Here is a 7,777-nt window from a genome sequence, read left to right as displayed (position 1 = left end):
GAAAAAGGATTATAAAAGTGTGAGTTGTTATTTCTCTGGAGTTTGATAGGTATAGTGGTGATGAGCATTGTTACAGTTGTAAATTGCTATGTGTTTTTTCATTCTAAGTAAATGCTTGTTTTTGTACCTAATTCAGTGTCTGTAATTTTGTGGTTTCATTAAAGCCTCCCCTGCCCACCACCAAATGCACACATTTCAGTACATACAAAACCTGGATTCACTGCCGGGTAACATAGAGCTCAGTCTGTCTGTGTGCGCAGCTTATGGCTGAAGACCATCTCTGTGCAGGACCCTTAGCAAGACACTGCAGTGCACTCCAGCGCTCAGATGCAACTGAAGAACAAAGGTGGCAAAGAACTTGAATTCATGGAAGGTTGGGTTTTGTTGTTTTGTTTTGTTTTGTTTTTTAACATCCCATGGAATGGATCTTGTAAAAGAAATTAAGTTCAGCTATAGAAAATTAAACTTACTGTTGGGCCCTTTTGGAGGTTAAATAAATTCCTGAAGCCCACAAAACTGGTAAATGGTGAAGGAGTTCCAATACATGTCCATCAGTTTCAAAATAGAGCCTTTCATATGGGAATAATGAACATGTAGATGTGCCAGCTACATTTTAAACTCCTATGTATTTTTGAGGTCCCTTTGAATATAAGGATATGTACATGTGAGTCCTAGGAGTCGTGTGAGAGGAGATACTTGCGAGAAATGAAATCGCATCCTTTATTTAATTAAGGTTTTTTGTTTGTGGACTCTGTACAAGTTGCCTTTTAGAGGTTTTTACAAATGTTAGTGACATAAACTTCCTAACTGATGAGATGAGATGAGTGGCATGTTTTTATAGTATCAGGAACTGTGAAGGGTTGGAGATGGTACCTATTTCTAGCTAATTGGTTAACCTGATACAGTTTGATAGATGCTGACAGAAAACAACCTTAGAGACAAAGGAATTCATTTCTAATGGTGCAGCACACCATGAACTTCATATCAGTTCCCCTGGTCTCTCCAATTCCCATAGTGGGAGATGCCCAGGCGGGCCAGGTGGATACTGTGTGCCCACCTGTGTGTTTGTGTCACAAGTAAGAAACAATAACTTAGTAAAAACCCCAGCCTATAAAGGAGTCTGCTAGTGATCTTGCCCAACTTCTGACTTGGAGAGATCTATGTATATCTTCTCTGTATGATCCAAATCAGAAAAGAAACCTGCATGTGACCCACAGGGAGACCCTATCTTTATCTTTCAAGACTGTTTGGTACCCAAGGTTTTGTGAAAAGTTAGGATCAGGACAAGATCTGTCACAAGACATGTGGAAGCATCATGGAGAATGGTCCCATAGCATATAGATGAGGAAACAGCTTGAGTAATTGGTCCGTGCTTGCTCAGTTAGTGGGTTTTCTGGAGGGGATTGCAAAGCTAGAAGGTCAGACTTCCAGAGTTCTTAACCACTACTAGATTTTTCTTAGTAGTCTCCAAGTGTAGGGAGGAACATCACCAAAAGCTTACTGATTAGTAAAAATCTGTGTTTCTGTTACATGGCTTCTTCTGTTCCCAGAGGGAGATAGTCTGATTCCTTTTTGTAAATCCTTAGGAATCTCTTCCTTAAATGGGCCTCTAGGAAATTTCTCTTTTATTCTTCAGGACCCCATCAGGAATGGTGGCATCTGATTTACCTTCTTCTCTACTTAGGAGAACAGTCTTCTGAAAGTCCTCACACAAACGGTGTTGGTTCTGCAAATAACACAAAGTGACAGAATAATAAAATGTTGCCCTAAAAAGGATCTCTTGTCAATCTAAAAATGACCAAATAAGAGAAGGCTCAGAGTAGTTAAATGTTCATACATGAAGTTAGCATGAGAGAACATCTGCTTTCTAACTTTGATTCTGGGAGCTTTCTACCATATAGCATGGTAAGTAAGATCAGCCTCACAGTTTCCAATTTTGTGCTGGAGTTTTCTGTCCCTGAATTGTTTGAAGAGACAATATGATAATTCTTGCGGAGACTAAGGAGAACCACAAGCCAAAATGGACACTTGATAGATTTTTTTCAGCCTAAGGACAGTGACTATAAAGATCCAAATGTAATTAACATTAAAAAAAAAATCCTTGGGGTGCCTGGGTGGCTCAGTCGTTAAGCGTCTGCCTTCAGCTCAGGTCATGATCCCAGGGTCCTGGGATCAAGCCCCACATCGGGCTCCCGGCTCAGCTGGAAGCCTGCTTCTCCCTCTCCCACTCCCCCTGCTTGTGTTCCCTCTCTCGCTATCTCTGTCAAATAAATAAATTTTAAAAAAACTAAATACTCAAAAAAAAAAAAAAATCCTTAACTTTTCACCGAACTCAAATTACTCACCAATGATGTAACATTATCTGGGCATTAAAGAAATTACAGAAACATATACTTTCTTTTCAGTAAAATGAAGTAGACCCAGGTGGAAGACCTATTTATATCTACCTCCCCCCACCCCTTTTTTTCTGGACTAAGTTTCAAGGAGAAATGAAATTTTGGAACTGGGTGACTCAATTATGTAAATGCATTAATTATATATGGAACAGATCCTATTTATGTTTTTTTTCTACTTCTCCTTATGACTAGGACAATTGTTTTTAGATACATGCATTTTCCGGGGTTCTGAGAAGGTAAATGTTCCATAAATGTGCACCACTTAGAAATACAGTTCAATTAACCGTGTCCTCTATCGCTCCTCCAGGTATGATTATTTTGTAATGGGTAATACAATTTTAGTATCTGTGAGATACATTGCTAAAAGTTTCCACAAACCTTCCACCTAATTTGGAGACACTACACTATTATGGCCTCATAAGTAGGTTATTAGGCTTAAGTTTGCACTGGAGGAAGTTTAAAACGTGATCTCCTTCTGCAAGACCACAACCCATTATTGTTCTTTAAAAACACAAGTGTGTTTTTCCTTGCTGGCAGATATTGTTTGCACCATCACTTTTTTTAGTCATGATGCCTTTTTTTTTTTTTTTTTTTTTTGTATACGTATACATTACCTACAACAAGGCAGAGCACTAATGCTACCATATGGTTAGTCTGGAAATAGTTTATACCAAAATAATGAACAGGAAAGGGCTTCTGAAAGTCAGAACATTTGAAAAACCCCTAGGACTCATTGCAAACATGATTGCCAAGTAGAAGAAATAGATATACATGGATGTCCATCTCTGTTCTCTGCTCTTCCATCAGTGATCCTCTGCTTTTACATGATTTCTCTTTTCCTAAGTGGAAACCTCCTCTCAGATTCTGGATTGATTCCAATGATAGAGTCAACTCCCACTTCAAGACTATGCAGGGGCGCCTGGGTGGCTCAGTCATTAAGCATCTGCCTTCGGCTCAGGTCATGATCCCAGGGTCCTGGGATCGAGCCCACATCAGGCTCCCTGCTCCGTGGGAAGCCTGCTTCTCCCTCTCCCACCCTCCCTGCTTGTGTTCCCTCTCTCGCTGTCTCTCTCTTTCTGTCAAATAAATAAATAAAAAATATTAAAAAAAAAAAAAAAGACTATCCACTGTAGGACACCTTCTATTTATTTATTTTTTTTAAAGATTTTATTTATTCATTTGAGACACAGAGATAGAGAGCATAAGCAGGGGGAGAGGCAGAGGCAGAGGGAGAAGCAGGCTCCCCGTTGAGCCAGGAGCCCGATGTGGGGCTCAATCCCAGGACCCTGGGATCACGACCTGAGCCGAAGGCAGACGCTTAACCATCGGAGCCACCCAGGCGCCCCAGACACCTTTTATTTTAAAGGAATAATAAAAACATTTAAATTGAAGGGATTAAGGTGCAGTATTTGTCTAACAGGCCAGGACTCATTGCAAACATGATTTCTTTTACATGATTTCTCTTTTACATGATTCCAGTTTCTCTGGAATCCTGCCTTGTGTATCCACTTGGAATTAAGGCTTTCATAAGCACCTGGCACAAGGCTTGGACCTTTCCACAGGACTCTGTGCTCTAGCCACCCCCTTTCCAGGCCCTTCCTCGTCTGTACAAAGTCTAGATCATGTGGGGAATTTAAAATTTTTACTTCAGTTTTGATATACTGCTAGTTAATACACTAAAAATGCACCATTGAGTATATTTTTAACCCTGCATTGGTGGTTGTCACCTTAGCACCATCAAGAACTTCTTCAATAACTGCCAAGTCCATTTCCCAGAATTCCTTTCCTGTGCTGCTCAGGGCTATTTGCTGGGGAGAGGAAGCAATGAGAGATTTGCAAGGTGGAAGTGAAGCAGAAGCCAGGATGTCCCGAGTGTCACACCTCTCACTGCTGGGGCATGTTGCCAGAGGGCTTCCGGCCGTGCAGTTTGCAGGCTTCCCTGAGCTGTGGGCCTGCCTGGCTTCCTCTGCTCCAGCACCTCATGCTGTTGAAGCAAGTTAGTGGTTGTAGTATCCGATTGCTGGCTGCCCCCTTCCTAATCTTCAGAATTCCATTCAGCTCCTTCTACATGAGTGGAAACGCTGACTCCTACATGAAACTCCTTATCCCATAATAATTGTAGTGGTTTTGTTTTCTTTTTTTTTTTTAAGATTTTATTTATTTATTTGAGAGAGAGAGAATGAGAGAGAGAGAGCACATGAGAGGGGGGAGGGCCAGAGGGAGAAGCAGACTCCCCACCGAGCAGGGAGCCCGATGCGGGACTCGATCCCAGGACTCCAGGATCATGACCTGAGCCGAAGGCAGTCGCTTAACCAACTGAGCCACCCAGGCGCCCGTGGTTTTGTTTTCTTAACCAAACCCAGTCTGATACAACTTTGTGAGAAAATTTTAAACATTTTTTTTTTGTAGTAGAGAAAATTTCTTTCGTATTTGTAGGTGAAAATGATGGCTGAAGCATGCTCTGCCAAAAACATAAGTAATTTTCAAAAGTATGTTTAACTTTAACATGATTTTGATTTGTAATAAGGGGCAAAACTCAAGACTCTCTTATTTAGATGTTTTTCATAAGCATCTAAAATTGAGGGGGCACAAACATGTTAATAGATATAGCCAATACTGTAAGATTTTCTTAATTTCACACACTGGATTGAGATTTCTTTTTAGATTTCAATATAATGTTAACAATATTATGGGGTTTTTTAAATGTAACTTATAGATGCTTTCTAATATATTTCCTTTTGTTAAAATAACTTTTAAATTTAAATTCAATTAGCCAACATATAGTACATCATTATATTTCCATAGAAAATACAGAAAGATACTTACATTTACATAATTTCTAGGTATTTTTTAATATAGTTCTGTATAAAACATATAAATACTATTGAATGTGTCAATATCTTCCATTAAACCAAAGCCAGCAAAAACATTATTACCTCACTAAATGCTTTCAAACAAGAATTCTAATTTTAAACAAGACCATCTCTCTTCATTTTGCTGGAAGTCAATGGTGCATGAAGAAATCATTACATTGGTGACTAAGATCATTCTCATCAGCCAGGTTGAAGAGCAGCATGGAGGGAGTTAAGATGGCAGAGTAGTAGGGTACCCTGGGCTTGCCTTGTCCCTGGAATGCAGCTGGATTAACATCAAACCATTTTGAACACCTAGGAAATAGATCTGAGGATTAGACAACAATCTGAACAGTTAGAGAACATGACAGGTATGAGGTACGGAGACATGAATTGGAGAGAAGAGCCATGGCACCATGGAGGGAAGGAAGCCCTTTCAGTGGAGATAGGAGAGAAAGAGAGAGGGGGAGAGAGAGCAGCGTATCAAGTTCATGCAAGAAAAGCACTTCCTTCAAACTGTTGACTGAGGAGTCAAGAACTATTGCAAGTTTTTGCAAGCAGTGGAGCTTAAATTCTGAGGTTTGGGAAGTCCACTCCATTGGCCTGAGATGAGCCAGGTGGGAGTGGTGGTGGTCTTGGGGAGGACGATGGCAGAGGCCTGGGAGTGGACAGTGTGGTGTAGGGATCCCCTGGGTTGTACTGGGTGAGAACGTCCCCCTTTTTGGAGTACATTTGAAAGAGTACATTGCCTCTCCAAAGACAAAAGACCCAGGAGTCGCCATTGACCAGCTGTTCATTGTCAGGGGACAGAGGTGTGTGCAGAGGGAAGATAACCTGGTTGTTGCTTTTTTGCTGTGCTTTGCCATAAACTCCAAGCACTTCGTGGCCGTGTGACTACTTTTCTGGGATGGGGTGGCACCAGACATAGTGTGCCGAGTCTCTCTGGAGGAGGAGAGCAAGTCCACACTATGCTGGGTCCTGTAAGATTTGGAGTTCTGAATCCCAGGCATGTGCCAGAGATAAAACACAGAACTGTGGCACCAAGCATGCCAATAGCCCCAGGCACAGACAGGGTGAGGGTGGGATCTGACAGAAGCCTGGGACACAAGAGGGGAAATCGTTCACTTTTCTGTGAGGACTTCCTGAATAGCAGCGGGTGCGTGCTCCCCTCTCGCGGGACAAGAGAGCAGAGTGATGCCATTTCCCTCCCACTCACCAGCATGGTCAGACTTCAGTGACCAACACTGTGTCCCCAGGGGAGGCTGAAGCTGCTTAGACCCCCTACTCCCCACAGGAGCATCTTTACTAGGGCAGGTTTGTGAGCCAGTGCAGCAGGCCTCTCCCCCAGAAGACCCGCACAGGGCCCCTGCATGCACCAAGTCTACTGATCATAGAGTGCTCCAAAGCATCAGCTTCAGTTCTGGTGGAAATAGAAGCAGGGTTTAATTTTTTTTTTTCTTTTTCATTGGAATCAGGCATAGTTTTTTGTTTGTCTGTTTAGAGTTTTTTTTTGTTCCTTTTCCTTTTCTCAGATCAGACTCCCTCTGCCCCGGCTTATTTTAACAAATCAAAGCACACCTAGTTAAAGGTCCAAACAGTTTTTACTGCAAGCACGGAAGAACTCTGCAGAAGACTATGAGCAGGAACCATAGCAAACTTTCATAATACGCAAAAGACAGAAACCTAGACAAAATGACAAGATGGATGAATTCTCCCCAAAAGAAAGATCAAGAAGATGGGGCACCTGGGTGGCTCATTTGTTAAGCGTCTGCCTTCGGCTCAGGTCATGATCCCAGGGTCCTGGGATCGAGCCCCGCATCGGGCTCCCTGCTCCACGGGAAGCCTGCTTCTCCCTCTCCCACTCCCCCTGCTTGTATTCCCTCTCTCACTGTGTCTCTTTCTGTCAAATAAATAAATAAAATCTTAAAAAAAAAAAAAAGATCAAGAAGAAACTACTGCCAGGGATTTACTCAGAGCAGATATAAGCAATATATCTGAACAAGAATTTAGAACAGTCATAAGAATACTAGTTGGGCTTGAAAAAAGCATAGAAGAAACCAAGAAACCCTGGCTTCAGAGATAAAAGGACTAAAAACTCATCAGACCGAAATAAATGCTATAACGGAGATGCAAAACTGGATGTAATCACAATGAGGATGGAAGAAGGAGATGAATAAATAAGTGATATAGAAGATAAAATTATGGAAAAGAAGAGGGTAAGAAAACTATTAGATCATGAATATAGACCTAGGGAACTCAGCAGAATAATATCCATATCATAAGAGCCCAGAAGAAGAAGAGTGGAGAAAAGGGGCAGGTTTATTTGAACAAATTATAGGTGAGAACTTCCTTAATCTGGGGAAGGAACCAGGCATTCAATTCCAAGAGACACAGAGAACTGCTGAAAGCAACTAGGGAGAGAAGGTCCTTAACCTAGGGTTAAGGGCAAATACATGAGGTTAGCAGTAGATCTGTCCACAGAAACTTGGCAGGCCAGAAGAGACTGACATGATATATTCAGCTTGCTGA

The sequence above is a fragment of the Neomonachus schauinslandi genome, chromosome 3 (genome assembly GCF_002201575.2).
Source record: "Neomonachus schauinslandi chromosome 3, ASM220157v2, whole genome shotgun sequence".
Classification (NCBI taxonomy): domain Eukaryota; kingdom Metazoa; phylum Chordata; class Mammalia; order Carnivora; family Phocidae; genus Neomonachus; species Neomonachus schauinslandi.
This window is presented reverse-complemented; position numbering follows the sequence as displayed.